The sequence below is a fragment of the Podarcis tiliguerta genome (assembly GCF_965153285.1).
Source record: "Podarcis tiliguerta genome assembly, chromosome: 2".
In the NCBI taxonomy this organism is placed as follows: domain Eukaryota; kingdom Metazoa; phylum Chordata; class Lepidosauria; order Squamata; family Lacertidae; genus Podarcis; species Podarcis tiliguerta.
Genome location: NC_139535.1, coordinates 18,914,243 through 18,930,391, shown reverse-complemented (window position 1 = coordinate 18,930,391; position 16,149 = coordinate 18,914,243). Strand labels below are relative to the sequence as shown.

General features: G+C 46.9%; 1 protein-coding gene across 1 annotated transcript in view; it reads left to right on the top strand.

Annotated features, from left to right (window-relative positions):
- LOC310672863 (kyphoscoliosis peptidase-like) overlaps positions 1–16,149 on the top strand; it is a gene marked incomplete at its 3' end in the record, with an annotated part of 41,597 nt that overhangs the window by 3,279 nt on the left and 22,169 nt on the right. Inside the window, exon 2 of the mRNA XM_083430517.1 lies at positions 14,624–14,809. The remainder of the gene's footprint in view (positions 1–14,623; positions 14,810–16,149) is intronic.

Genomic DNA, 16,149 nt, shown 5'->3' with positions numbered 1-16,149 from the left:
AAACGGATACAGCTGGCCCAAGAACAACAGATACAAGTCATTATTTAGCTGTTGTGGGACTCTGGCTCCCATCAGCCATTGGTCAGGGGTGATGGAGACATGGAATGTCCAACTACATTCTAAATTTGACTCCGGCTCCCATGATCCCCGACCACTGGCCATGGTGGCTGGGGCTGATGGGAGCATGGAGTCTAACAACATCTGGATGGCCACTCAGGTCACCCATCCCTGTAATTAACAAAATGGGACCTGCTCAACAACATAAGAATTGTGAGGTGTTAAAAACAAACAACAAAACAAACTGTACCACATAGGACTGCAGCCTGAAGATCAAATTTTGAGAAGCTCCCTGTGCAAAAATCTCCCTGTGAGCAGAAATCTATCACAACAGGCAGAGGGTCTTCTCAGTGGTGGCCTGTGGAATGTGGAACAACTACAGTGGTACCTCGGGTTAAGTTACTGGGAACCAGCCAGAGGGCCTTCTTGGTGGTGGCGCCTGCCCTGTGGAATGCCCTCCCTTCAGGTGTCAAGGAAATAAACAACTATCTGACTTTTATAAGACACCTGAAGGCAGCCCTGTTTAGGGAAGTTCTTAATGTTTGATGTTTTAATCTGGTTTTAATCTGTTAGGAGCCGCCCAGAGTGGCTGAGGAAACCCAGCCAGATGGGCAGGGTATGTATGCATGTAATCATCATCATCATCATCATCATCATCATCATCTTTCTCCTTGTGGCTATTTTGACCTGCAGGGCAGCATTCAAGAGCCCCCCCCCCCACCTGCAGCGAGGTGTAGTAGACTCTGCTCTAGTAGTAGTCCCATCTCCTTCTCTTTCATAGGCCGGCCAGCCTGGTTTGTCGCCACTTTTTGGCTGCTGGTGTCAGGGGACTGCCATCGGAACAGGGAAGGGAGGCAGAGGGGCAGTTGGGATACAGGGAACCTCCGAAAATCTTGAGAAGCAGTTCCTCTTCCTGCGGTGGGGAAAGCCACACCTCCAGTGGGGAAGAAGGGAAGGGACCAGAGGATGCTCCTGGGAGTCCCAGCGCCACACCTTGTCAGTCTGAGGGTGGGGAAAGCCACACCTCCTGGGTGAAGGAGGCGAAAAGGTTAGAGGATGCTGCTGGGAGCCTCGGCACCACTCCTTGCCAAGCCGGCCAGGAGGGAAGCACGCCTCTTCCATCGCCCACCTTGTGCAGAAGTGTAAAACGCAAGGAAGGAAGGAAAAGGCTGGGGTGTTAGGATATTTCTGTTCCACCTTAAAAGGGAGCAGGATGTTTGTGTCACAGCCTGCGTATTTCCTGTTTCACAGGATGTTTATGTTGTGTCTTTGCTTTCGTTTCTCTCTCGGTGCCGGAACACTGAAGCAGGCAGTCATGTTTTTCTTTGTTCTGATCAATGCAGAAATAAACTTGTAAATAATGCTCTCCTGAGTGCATCTTTCGCTGTGCATTATCTGCTGATAGAGCATGCATCGGCTCTGGAATGTGGCAAGCTATTTCTGGAGCTCGTGTCGCTAATTGCTGATACTGCGTGTCTACGGGAGATTGATGGACGTCCGGAGACGACGTGAAGTCAGGATGGACTTTGTCTCCCTGGCAGTATCCCAACATGGGGGTGACTAAGCTCTCATGGGGAAACGACCCCTCCTGGATTCTGCTAGCGATTGAGGCAGCCATGAACTGATGGCTCTGCACTGTAAATAGTTTTGCACCAAAATAAAACCTGTTAAAGACAGGTCGGAGTCCTGCCTGGTTACTCACGAACAACCACCACTGACATCTGACAGCTGGCCTGGCGGATGTGACGGATCACAGTTGCATTCGCCTCTCAATATCTGTTTCTATCTGCTAATAGGCACTGCAATCACCCCCCCTCCCCGCCACAATACAGGGCTTGCAAGGCATAAGGGGTTTAGCCTAAGGTTCAGCAGGAGCAGTCTCCCCTTCCTAAGTAAGTTTTTTTTAAAGAGAGCTTCCTTTTCTGTGGCTGTCGCTTCCTTTGAGGACACATGGAGGAGAAGACTATCGATGGTTACTGTGGTGATCATACAGGGCCCCTGGACGTTTGACAGTCGACTGACCCTGTGCCACCACTGCGATTGCTTTTTCCGCTGCCACCACCCCGTATCTCACGGGACACACGGAGTCCAGTCAGTTGTTAACATTAACAAATAATCAAGTTTATTTTTTAAATGCAGGAACAAGCTTATGGTTACAGTTAATTTTTCTTGGCAGTTTCTTAATCTTAATCTAATTTTTCTTGGCAGTTTCTTAATCTTATCCCCAACTATCTATCTGACTCCACCCAACAATTCCTCTCACTCTCTCACAACCCACTGCCTATTCCTCCCTCTTCCTTCCCCAATTCCCAAACCTCAACTGACTTTCAAAACCTCCCACTCTAACTTTTACTCCCCCCTTGCATTCCCACTGGCCAATCACATTCTCACTCATTTAACCCTCTCCTAATGACCCACCTAGGACGCAAACGCCACAATTACATTAATCCGAAAGCATAGCTCCGCATTCCAGTGGCTGGATATCGCAGGAATCATGGAATTGTAAAGTTAGAAGGGACCCGGAACGCCATCCAGCCCAACCCCTGGCAATGCAGGAATCTCAACACGCGGTCCCCCATCCAGTTTGAAACCATACCAGACCCTGCTTAGCATTGCAAACGCGCTAGTGGTTTTATCGCTGCACCAGGAGAGAGTTCCCTTGCCCTCAGGTCCTGCTTGCAGTATCCCCTCTGGAATCTGCTTGGCCACTGGGAGAGCAGGATGCTGGACTAGACAAGCCACTGGCCTGATCCAGCGTTGCTCTTCTTACCTCCTTATTCCCCTTTATCATTTGCTATCTCAGCCACTTCTTCTTCTGCTGCTGTTCCCCAACCTGCAACGGCAGATGGGGAGACTCTGAGCCTCAGGACCATTTCAGCAGGCAGGGCAAACAGCTGTAGGATGGAAGAGGAGATTCATTCGCTTGCTTAGCCCCAGATCCCTTACAACCTTTCCTGCGCAGTTTAGAGCACATTTGAGAGAAACCCTAGTTTTGCAACTTCCCTCCTCACACCCACTTCGGGATCTCTCCAGCAAAAGTCACTTCTTGAAGCGGACATAGAAAAGTGGGGGACTTCTTGACTCAGGAAGTTCAATTCTTGATATCCTGGTCAAGGGAAAAGGAGAGAGAGAGGCGGGGGACATAGAGAGTGGTCTCCCCCCCTTTTCCCTTCCATCATCAGTAACCAGAGACCTCTAGTGGTCACGCTGTTGCGAAAAACGATTTCTCCTCACCCGACAGCACCACACACAACTCTTTCCATCAGCATAGACCAGAGATTGTCTTATACGAAGTCCGTTTATTTTTACATGGACTGGCAGTGGCCCTCCAAGGTTTATTCCACCTCTACCTGAAGATGCCATTGGGATTTAACCCTGGGATCCGACTACAGTGGTACCTCGGGTTACATACGCTTCAGGTTACATACGCTTCAGGTTACAGACTCCGCTAACCCAGAAATATTACTTGGGGTTAAGAACTTTGCTTCAGGATGAGAACAGAAATCGTGCTCCGGCGGTGTGGCGGCAGCAGGAGGCCTCATTAGCTAAAGTGGTGCTTCAGGTTAAGAACGGACCTCCAGACCAAATTAAGTACTTAACCCGAGGTACCACTGTATTATTATTATTATTATTATTAGAAGACATCTGAAGGCAGCCCTGTTTAGGGAAGTTTTTAATATTTGATGAATTATTGTATTTTAATATTTTGCTGGAAGCTGCCCAGAGTGGCTGGGGAAATCCAGCCAGGTGGGTGGGGAATGAATGAATGAATGAATAAATAAATATTATTATTTAGCAGGCCAAGCAGATGTGGAATCTGGGGCTTAATCTAGCCCACGTTTCAATGCTCTCCAACTTAACTTTTTATGCCAGTGTTCAGCAAGTTGCGAAGGAGAAATGTGTGCCTCTGAGCATGTGCAGATGGTTCTTGGGGTATCCGCAAACGCGACTTCATATAAGAATGGCAGCGCTTTCCAGCAGGCTTAAGCATGGACACTATTACCCCCCCCCCAAATTAACCATGGTGTGAACCACCTTTACCCGTTGCTCTCGGTGCCGAAGAATTCTGTGTAACAGGAAAGTGTGCATATTCCGAGAGAACCTGCCCTAGTAAAAGAAATGTATGCCTTTGATCCAGTTATGATGATAATAATAATAATAATAATAAGACAGGGTAAGGAACGTGATTAGGGTCAGGTAAAGGTAAAGGTAAAGGTACCCCTGCCCGTACGGGCCAGTCTTGCCAGACTCTAGGGTTGTGCGCTCATCTCACTCTAGAGGCCGGGAGCCAGCGCTGTCCGCAGACACTTCCGGGTCACGTGGCCAGCGTGACGAAGCTGCTCCAGCGAACCGGCACCAGAGCAGCACACGGAAACGCCGTTTACCTTCCCGCTGGTAAGCGGTCCCTATTTATCTACTTGCACCCGGGGGTGCTTTCGAACTGCTAGGTTGGCAGGCGCTGGGACCGAACGGTGGGAGCTCACCCCGCCGCGGGGATTCGAACTGCTGACCATGCGATCGGCAAGTCCTAGGCGCTGAGGTTCTACCCACAGCGCCACCCACGTCCCATAGGGTCAGGTAGAGTCACTCAAAATTTTCCTCATGTAATGGAATCTGTGAACTCAGAAATGAAGATGTGAGTTAAGGCTGGATTCAGTGGAGATTGTTCTTTCCACAAAAGCATGTGTAACTCGTGAGGTCTGCAGCATTATTGGCTGAATGAAGGATCTGGGCACACAGCAGAAATGGGAATCTTATGGTCCTCTTATGGCTGGGCATTTGGAGCCCAACAACAAGGCCGGCATAGTCCCCATCCCTGCAGAATACAAAATTCAGGATAAGCAGATTAAGAAAAAAAAGACAGCGTCTGTCGCCTGTGTTTGTTCAGATGATAACCATATTGCAGTTATGGTTTACTAATATATTGTTTTTAAGTCCAAAGTCCCCCGAAGTGGAGAAGAGCATACCAACAGAAAAGAAGTATACATTCAAACCTCGGTTGTCAAACGTAATCTGTTCCAGAAGCCCGTTCGGCTTCCGAAATGTTCAACAACTGCGACGCGGCTTCCGATTGGCTGCAGGAGCTTAATGCACTCAAGCGGAAGCCGCGTCGGAAAAATGTTCGGAAACCAGAACACTTACTTCCGGGTTTTTGGCATTCGGGAGCTGAAACGTTCCAAAATGGAGGTGTTTGGGAACCGAGGTTTGACTGTACAGTGGCACCTCGGTTTAAGAACAGTTTTGTTTAAGAATGATTCGGTTTACGAACTCTGCAAAACCGTAAATAGTTTCCCGGTTTGCAAACTTTACCTCAGTCTAAGAACAGAATCTGAATGGTGGAAGGGCACCAGCAACGGGTGGCCTCATTAGGGAAAGTGCGCCTTGGGTTTAAGAATGGTTTCGGTTTAAGAACGGACTTCCGGAATGGATTAAGTTCGTAAACTGAGGTACCACTGTATAACAAGAGCACAATAGATACAACAAATCACTCAAGGCAATAAAAAATAGGACAATCACAAAATACCCACCAATCGTTCTGGACACGTGCTCGTGAATTGCGTTTAGGCTCTCCTCAGCATTCCAACTCTCACTTGGAAGAGAGATTCATTTTTTTCTTTCCCTCTCTTTCACCGCTATCTATCACCCAGGAGCAAATCCGTCTACAACCCATGAGAAGGGCCCTCTTCCTGGCCTTTTCCCTTATGGGGTACCCAAGAGCCCATATAGAGTCCTTTTGTAGGTTCTCTATCGGTAGGAGAAAATAACAGAGGCCAACCAGAGAATATTGAGAAGCAAAACAGCTAGTAAGCCTGATCTTTATTAACTGTTGCAACAAGGTGCTCACAAACCACACCCTGGGGGCAGGAGGGACCCCGAACCATGCGCGCATGCCCTTATATAGACTTTGAACTGCCTACCCTGTAGCCCAAGACCACCCCTCCATACAGCATACATACATCAGAGAAGGGGCAGACAGAAATCTGAGTGCGCTGTTTTTTCCTGTCTGCCAGGTTACCTGATTGGATTACCTGGGCATCCTGGCCACTCTTGTGTTATGATAACTACTCAGTTTCTGAATCCAGGTCACAGGTCACAGGCTCACCCTATTCATATCTTAAATGTGCCCTTAAGACAGGATTTGGAAGCAAAGAGACAATGGGGAGGCTCCCCATTTCCTTAAACCTTGCAGAGAAATATTTGAGGTCATTTGGGAGAGACAAAATGGTTTCAGGACTTTTTCCTGTACAGTGGTACCTCTGGATGCAAACTGGATCCGTTCCAGAGCCCCGTTCGCATCCTGAAGTAAACGCAACTCATGTCTGTGTGTGCACGGGGCGCGATTCGCCACTTCTGCGCATGTGTGTGATGTCATTTTGAATGTCTGCACATGCGCAAGGGGCGAAACCTAGAAGTAATGTGTTCCGTTACTTCCGGGTCGCCGCAGAGCGCAACCCAAAAGCGCTCAACCTGAAGCAACTTCAACCGGAGGTACGACTGTACAGTTTCAGACATGCGGTTTATATATTTATGTATGTGTTTGCTCGGTACGTTTATTTTATATCTTAGACCTTATAATTCTTATAACAGGAGAAACCCAAAGGGGTTACTTCCCTTTGGTGTCTCTCCTTTCAGGACTGCCCAGTTGTGGCTGATGCGCCATCAATTGTGGCCTCCAAATAAATAGCTTTCCCTGCTGCTGTGTTGTGGATACGTATGCCATCAAAACCTGGAAATTCTGTGGACCTCCCAACATTTTACAGCCCATTTGCATTGCCTTCATTCATGCTAGCTAAGGAAAGGCAGGTTATTGTGGGAGAAGGACAGGATTATGGAGTTACAGGGAAGAGAAGCTGACAAGGCCGTCCTTGTGATGCTCATGGTGCCGGCAGATGGCTCGCTATTATCTTCCACGAAATGCTGCAACCTTGGGATTGTTTTCTAGTACAGATTCTCAGAAGATGGCTTAATTGCCATCACAGTTCCCAGAAAGGACACCCTGTAATTTCTGACACCCTAGTAGAACACCCTCTAATTTTAAAGCACGGCATCATTTGTTCTGCCATCGAGTTATACGCCGTCTTCCACCCCTAATATTCATAGCCACAGCCCCCTTTTCCAATTATCCTGTTTTGTTTAATTAACCTAATGACTTGAACGCTGAGCCGATTAACTGGGCGTTCACCATACAAGTTTGCTGAATGGGCTTGGTTAACTTCTTCAGTAAGGCTCTTTTGCAGACTCAAAACAACAGGTTAACCACACATCCATAAATGAGAATGAAGGTGACCACAAGAACAAGCTCAAGGGTGTAGTCTTGGCTCCAACCCATAATATCTGGAGATAATCTGTAGTAGTCAACTAAGTTTTACTCAGAGTAGACCTGTTGAAATCGGTAAGACCCAATTTAGTCATGCTCATTAATTTCAACGGATCTGCTCTGAGGAAAAGCTGGGCCCCACCTGGACTATACATTTAAAGCAGTGTTATACCACTTTTGGGACGCGAGTGGCGCTGTGGGTTAAACTACAGAGCCTAGGACTTGCAAATTAGAAGGTCAGCGGTTCAAATCCCCGCGACGGGGTGAGCTCCCGTTGCTCGGTCCCTGCTCCTGCCAACCTAGCAGTTCGAATGCACGTCAAAGTGAAAGTAGATCAATAGGTACCGCTCCGGCGTGAAGGTAAACGGCGTTTTCGTGCACTGCTCTGGTTTGCCAGAAGCGGCTTAGTCATGCTGGCCACATGACCCGGAAGCTGTACACCGGCTCCCTCAGCCAATAAAGTGAGATGAGCGCCACAACCCCAGAGTCGGCCACGACTGTATCTAATGGTCAGGGGTCCCTTTACCTTTACCTTTATACCACTTTAAACAGTCATGGTGTCTCCCAAAGTACTGTTGCACGACACCCCAATCTCTGAGCGGCACAGAATTACAGGGGTCCCAGGTGCTTATCCAGGGTTTGGGTTCCTTGGAATGAGGGACAGCGAAGAGTGCAGCGCCTTAATGATTCATGGCTTATTTTAAGGTTACCAGATTTTTTTCAAAGAATTAAAAAAATATTAAAAAGAAAAGAAGAAGTAATACCTTCTCTTCTGTGGTCTCCTCTGTCGCACAGCCTTCCTCTGGGCCCTGGCCTGCTCTCTTGGAGCGCTAGCTGCCGTGGAGTAGCCTCGGGTCGGCCCTGGGTTCGGTCACATTTCCTTGCCCTCCCAGTGCACTCCTACCTCTCCTCCTCAGCGGCGGCAGTAGCGGCGCAACCAGATCGGGGCTCCCTTCTTTTTTCTCCTTCCTCTTTCTTTCTCTTCCTTCTCCTTCTCCTTTCCTCCTTCTCCCTGCATTGGCTCCGGGGTTTTTCCTGGCCCTGGAGCGCTACTGGGCAGTCAGCCGGGTAGCCAGGAGCTCTCGCTCCCGGCTCAATTTGGGTCACGGACGGGAATCAGCAGTTCCCCCAGTTGACGCGCCAGGCGTCCCCAGTTCCCCCTTGGTGGTGGCAGCGACAGTCTCAGCAGCCCGGATCCACCCTGGTAGCGCAGTTGGCCCTGGCTGGCTTCAGGAGCTGCTCGCTGCTGTGGCGCCCGCCATTTTGCCTCACCAGAAGTCCCCATATGATGCGTCTTGTGCTGTTGAACCAATCACGCAACATTCATTCCCTACTAATAAATCTACAACACTTAAAATATTAATCCGGGGACATTAAATGAAACCCAGAGACATTCCGGGGACGGATTTTGTCCGGGGACAGATTTGTAAATCTGGGGACTGTCTCCGGGAAACGGGGATGTCCGGTAACCATAGTTTATTTACACATATGCAGTGGTACCTCAGGTTACATACACTTCAGGTTACATATGCTTCAGGTTACAGACTCCGCTAACCCAGAAATAGTGCTTCAGGTTAAGAACTTTGCTTCAGGAAGAGAACAGAAATTGTGCTTCGGCAGTGCGGCGGCAGCAGGAGGCCCCATTAGCTAAAGTGGTGATTCAGGTTAAGAACAGTTTCAGGTTAAGAACGGACCTCCAGAATGAATTAAGTACTTAACCTGAGGTACCACTGTATACGGGACGCGGGTGGCGTTGTGGGTTAAACCACAGAGACTAGGACTTGCCGATCAGAAGGTTGGCAGTTTGAATACCCGCGACGGGGTGAGCTCCCGTTGCTCGGTCCCTGCTCCTGACAACCTAGCAGTTTGAAAGCACGTCAAAGTGCAAGTAGATAAATAGGTACCGCTCTGGCGGGAAGGTAAACGGCATTTCCGTGTGCTGCTCTGGTTCACCAGAAGCGGCTTAGTCATGCTGGCCACATGACACGGAAGCTGTACGCCGGCTCCCTCGGCCAGTAAAGCGAGATGAGCGCCACAACCCCAGAGTTGGCCATGACTGGACCTAATGGTCAGCCCTGGGTTGGTCTTTCTTCAGTGTTGGAACGACGCTCTCAGGGTGTCATTCCAACACTGAAGAAAGATCAATGCAGGTCAGCACAAGAAGGGCAGACTGGGAAGCTTGGAGCTTCCTCTCTCTTCCTAAGCATTCTCATGCAGACGCAACAGCCGAGAGTGCTCACTGGAAGGACAGATCATGAAGCTGAGGCTCCAATGCTTTGGCCACCTCATGAGAAGAGAAGACTCCCTGGAAAAGACCCTGATGTTGGGAAAAATGGAGGGCACAAGGAGAAGGGGATGATAGAGGACGAGATGGTTGGACAGTGTTCTTGAAGCTACGAACTTGAGTTTGACCAAAATGCGGGAGGCAGTGGAAGACAGGAGTGCCTGGCGTGCTCTAGTCCATGGGGTCACGAAGAGTCGGACACGACTAAACAACTAAACAACAACACCAACATATATAATAAATGTTCATAAATGTACCAATGTCTGGAGTAGCACAGGAAGACCTTCCTGAAATCATTTTGACTCCCTGAAACCATTTTGACTCCCAAACTGACCAAATGTTTTCTCCGCAAGCAGAGAGGGGTGGGGGTAACTTTCCCATTGTCTCAGGAATTGGGTGATCACCATTTCAGAGGAATGGCCAGACTACCAGGAGAGGCAATCAGATAAGGCATTATCAGAAAACCCGCCAGACAGGAAAAACAACACTCAAATTTCTGTTGTAGACTGCCTTTTCTGTGATGTAGGTGTGATGTTTGTGTGGGGTGGTCTTGGGTTACGCCCCTTCTGTGATGTATGTATGATGTATGGAGGGGTAGTCTTGAGCTCCAGGGAAGGGAATTTAAAATGTCTGTATAAGGGCAGGCACAACTTTGTTTGGGGTCCTCCTCCTTTCCTGCGTGTGAGGGGAGCACCTGTTGCAAGAGATCAATAAAGCCTTATCAGGCTTACTAGCTGCTTTGCTTCTCAAGATCACTGCCTTGCCGTGGCGAAGGGGCTTGAAGAACTCAGAAGCTATGAACTATGCCGAGCAGGGCACCCAAGATGAACAGGTCATAGTGGAGAGTTTTGACCAAACGTGATCCACCTGGAGTAGGAATCGGCAAGCCACTCCAGTATCCCTGCCAAGAAAACTCCATGGACAAAGACAACAGGTATATAAAAGTTATGACGCTGGAAGATGAGCCCCTCAGGTCGGAAGGCGTCCAACATGCTACTGGGGAAGAGCGGAGGACAAGTACAAGTAGATCCAGAGCTGATGAAGCGGCTGGGCCAAAGCCGAAAGGACGCTCAGTTGCGGATATGCATGGAAGCGAAAGGAAAGTCCAATGCTGTAAAGAAAAATATTGCATAGGAACCTGGAATGTAAGAACCATGAACCTGGGTAAGTTGGATGTGGTCAAAAATGAGATGGCAAGAATAAACATTGACATCTTGGGCATCAGTGAACTAAAATGGACGGGAATGGGCGAATTCAGTTCGGATGACTATCATATCTACTACTGTGGGCAAGAAACCCGTAAAAGAAATGGAGTGGCCCTCATAGTCAACAAAAGAGTGGCAAAAGCTGTACTGGGATGCAATCTCAAAAATGATAGAATGATCTCGATACGAATCCAAGGCAGACCTTTTAACATCACAGTAATCCAAGTTTATGCACCAACTACTGGTGCTGAAGAAACTGAAATTGACCAATTCTATGAAGACTTACAACAGCTTATAGAAGTGACACCAAAGAAGGATGTTCTTCTCATTATAGGGGATTGGAATGCTAAAGTAGGGAATCAAGAGATAAAAGGAACAACTGGCAAATTTGGTCTTGGAATTCAAAACGAAGCAGGGCAAAGGCTAATAGAGTTCTGTCAAGAGAACAAGCTGGTCATCACAAACACTCTTTTCCAACAACACAAGAGACGACTCTACACATGGACATCACCAGATGGGCAGCATCGAAATCAGATTGATTATATTCTCTGCAGCCAAAGATGGAGAAGCTCTATACAGTCAGCAAAAACAAGACCTGGAGCTGACTGTGGCTCAGATCATCAGCTTCTTATAGCAAAATTCAAGCTTAAACTGAAGAAAGTAGGAAAAACCACTGGGCTGGTAAGATACAATCTAAACCAAATCCCTTATGAATATACAGTGGAAGTGAGGAACAGGTTTAAGGATTTAGATTTGCTGGACAGAGTGCCTGAAGAACTATGGATGGAGGCTCAAAACATTATACAGGAGGCAGCAACGAAAACCATCCCAATGAAAAGGAAATGCAAGAAAGCAAAGTGGCTGTCCAATGAGGCCTTACAAATAGCGGAGGAGAGAAGGCAAGCAAAATGCGAGGGAGATAGAGAAAGATACAGGAAATTGAATGCAGAATTCCAAAAAATAGCAAGGAGAGACAAGAAGGCCTTCTTAAATGAGCAATGCAAAGAAATAGAGGAAAACAACAGAATGGGAAGAACCAGAGATCTGTTCAAGAAAATTGGAGATATGAAAGGAACATTTCGTTCAAAGATTACCATAATAAAGGACAAAAGTGGTAAGGACCTAACAGAAGCAGAACACATCAAGAAGAGGTGGCAAGAATACACAGAGGAATTATACCAGAAAGATATGGATGTCTCGTACACCCCAGGTAGTGTGGTTGCTGACCTTGAGCCAGACATCCTGGAGAGTGAAGTCAAATGGGCCTTAGAAAGCATTGCAAATAACAAGGCCAGTGGAAGTGATGGTATTCCAGCTGAACTGTTTAAAATTTTAAAAGATGATGCTGTTAAGGTGCTACACTCAATATGCCAGCAAGTTTGGAAAACTCAGCAGTGGCCAGAAGATTGGAGAAGGTCAGTCTACATCCCAATCCCAAAGAAGGGCAGTGCTAAAGAATGCTCCAACTACCGCACAATTGCACTCATTTCACACGCTAGCAAGGTTATGCTTAAAATTCTTCAAGGAAGGCTCAAGCAGTATGTGGACCGAGAACTCCCAGAAGTGCAAGCTGGATTCAGAAGAGGCAGGGGAACCAGAGACCAAATTGCAAACATGCGCTGGATTATGGAGAAAGCTAGAGAGTTCCAGAAAGACATCTACTTCTGCTACATTGACTATGCAAAAGCCTTTGACTGTGTCGATCACAGCAAACTATGGCAAGTTCTTAAAGAAATGGGAGTGTCTGATCACCTCATCTGTCTCCTGAGAAATGTCTACGTGGGACAAGAAGCTACAGTTAGAACTGGATATGGAACAACTGATTGGTTCAAAATTGGGAAAGGAGTACGACAAGGCTGTATTTTGTCTCCCTGCTTATTTAACTTATATGCAGAATTCATCATGCGAAAGGCTGGGCTGGATGAATCCCTAGCCGGAATTAAGATTGCTGGAAGAAATATCAACAACCTCAGATATGCAGATGACACAACCTTGATGGCAGAAAGTGAGGAGGAATTAAAAAACCTTTTATTGAGGGTGAAAGAGGAGAGCACAAAATATGGTCTGAAGCTCAACATCAAAAAAACAAAGATCATGGCCACTGGTCCCATCACCTCCTGGCAAATAGAAGGGGAGGAAATGGAGGCAGTGAGAGATTTTACTTTCTTGGGCTCCATGATCACTGCAGATGGTGACAGCAGCCACGAAATTAAGAGACGCCTGCTTCTAGGGAGGAAAGCAATGGCAAACCTAGATAGCATTCTAAAAAGTAGAGACATCACCTTGCCAACAAAGGTCCGTATAGTAAAAGCTATGGTTTTCCCAGTAGTGATGTATGGAAGTGAGAGCTGGACCATAAAGAAGGCTGATCGCCGAAGAATTGACGCTTTTGAATTATGGTGCTGGAGGAGACTCTTGAGACTCCCATGGACTGCAAGAAGATCAAACACATCCATTCTTAAGGAAATCAGCCCTGAGTGCTCACTGGAAGGACAGATTGTGAAGCTGAGGCTCCAATACTTTGGCCACCTCATGAGAAGAGAAGACTCACTGGAAAAGACCTTGATGTTGGGAAAGATGGAGGGCACAAGGAGAAGGGGACGACAGAGGACGAGATGGTTAGACAGTGTTCTCGAAGCTACAAACATGAATCTGACCAAACTGCGGGTGGCAGTGGAAGACAGAAGTGCCTGGCGTGCTCTGGTCCATGGGGTCACGAAGAGTCGGACACGACTGAACGACTAAACAACAACAATTCTCTGGTTGGCCTCTGTTATTTTCTCCTACCAATAGGGAACCCACGTAAGGACTCTATATGGGCTCTTGGATACCCCATAAGGGAAGAAGGGCAGATTTTGTTTACAACAAAGCTAAACAAGCTAGAGCTTCAGGCCCCACCATCTTGGCCCCCCCCCAAAAAAAATTAAAGGAAAAAAACACCTGGATGTACATTTCCAAAATATAAGATAAAAAACAAATAAAATAAAACCAGAACACAGCAACAGTGTTTTGTGTTGTGTAAGCTCCTATTTGTTATGTGCAAATGGCTTTAGATACCTATTAGGTCCATAAATTACGATATAGCATTTATTCAACACAAAAAATGGTGACAATTTGTTGTTGATAAAGGACAGCTGGACATATAAAGGGCCCCATTACCTTCAGTAGCTTTAGGGCCTCATCAAACCTAAATCCGGCCCTGCACACACACACACACACACACACACACACACACACACACCCTTATGTAAAAAGAAAACAAGGACACGGGAATGTAGACTATGAATGACAACAATCTATCTGGGAGAAGTTGATAATATTACGCCTGGCAATGCAGAAAAGCGGATGGAGGAAAGTTTTTCTGCCCCTCTCATAACACGACAACTTGTGAACACCAACGAAGCTGGAAGATGGATTCAAAGTTAACAGAAGATTCTGTTGGAAGATTCAGGAGACATAAAAGAAATTACTTATTTATGCGCCGTACAATTTACTGTGGAACTTGCTCCCACAGGAGACAGTGATGGTCCCCAATTTGGATGACTTTAAAAGAGGATGAGACATATTCAGGGAGGAGAGGTATTTTGGGGGCTTTGAGCCACGATGGCTAGGCTTTGCCTTCACATTTGAGACACTTGCTGTATCTGTTGTTCCCCACAGCAGGGAACTTGGACGCACTCCAGCGCTGCGCTGCTCAAACACCTTCTGTTTTGACTTCATGGGTGCATTTGCTGCTAAGGCTTATCCTCTAACGCCAAGGTCTCAAGGAGGGGTTGGTGGTGATGGTAAGCTGAGATCAAGCCACGCTCCTCCCTCCTCTCTTCACTTTCGCTCTTCATTCCCGGCTGGAAGCACTGAACTGTTCGTCCTGCTGCGTCGGTGCTTTTCCTCCGAAGTTGAAAAACAATCACCTGGACGTCTCCGCTGAGCATCTACTACGAAGAGGTAAGCAGAGCATCTTTAATTCGTTCCTGTTTCTTAGAAAGGGGTTTTGGGAAAAGAAAGAGACTGTCTTATGATTAGTAACTGCTAAGTTTTGCAGGCTGGAATTCTAAGATAGTCAGCAGGCAGGAGTTCGTTCCAGGATCAATCCCTGGAGGTAACTTGGCAGGCCGTAGAGCAACAATTTAGCATACCTCTCTACAGTGGTACCTCGGGTTACATACGCTTCAGGTTACAGACTCCGCTAACCCAGAAATAGTGCTTCAGGTTAAGAACTTTGATTCAGGATGAGAGCAGAAATCGTTCTCTAGCGGTGCGGCGGCAGCAGGAGGTCCCATTAGCTAAAGTGGTGCTTCAGGTTAATAACAGTTTCAGGTTAAGAACAGACTTCCGGAGAGAATTAAGTACTTAACCCAGTGGCGTAGTGTGGGTTGTCAGCACCCGGGGCAAGGCAAGTAATTTGCGCCCCCTAACCCGTGGATTTGCGCCCCCTAACCCGTGGATTTGCGCCCCCTAACCCTAACCCCCAGATGTTGCGCCCGGTGCGGCCGGCCCCCCCTGCACCCCCCACGCTATGCCACTGACTTAACCCGAGGTACCACTGTATTTCATGAAGTCAATGTGAGCAAGTGAAAAGTTGAGGGCTAGTAACTTGCAGGCTTTTTTTTTTTTTGCTAAGCTACAGTAGACACCAGACCAGGGTGGATTTGATTTAAATCACAATTTAAATCGCTAGTCAGTAAGACTTGATTTAAATCATTTTTTTTTACAGAAAGACTCATTCTTGCTGGTATAATCTTAACATTTACAACCAGATGAAGGTTTCATTTTTGGAATAATAAATTTTCACAGTAGTTTTTACAGTTATATCAAAAATTAGTGATTTGGTTATACTATTAGAAATACAAGGACAGGTAATTATGAAATTATTGTTTATATTTGGGCAACTTTTCTGCTGTACTTTATTGGAAGGAGAAAAAAAATCATTTCTTTAATAAGAATTTAAATAAATTATTTAACTAAAACAATAACATTATAGCATATGTATCCATGTTTGTTAACTGATGTGGTTAAACGATTAAAAAAAACCAAAACTTAGACTGAGTTTTAGCACACATGAAAAACTTAAAACAAATCCTTATTTCCTGATGAATAGCCTTTGGACTATACAGTGGTACTTCGGGTTACAGACGCTTCAGGTTACAGACTCCGCTAACCCAGAAATAGTACCTGGGGTTAAGAACTTTGCTTCAGGATGAGAAGAGAAATTGTGCAGTTGCGGCGCGGCATCAGCAGGAGGCACCATAGGCTAAAGTGGTAACTCAGGTTAAGAACAGTTTCAG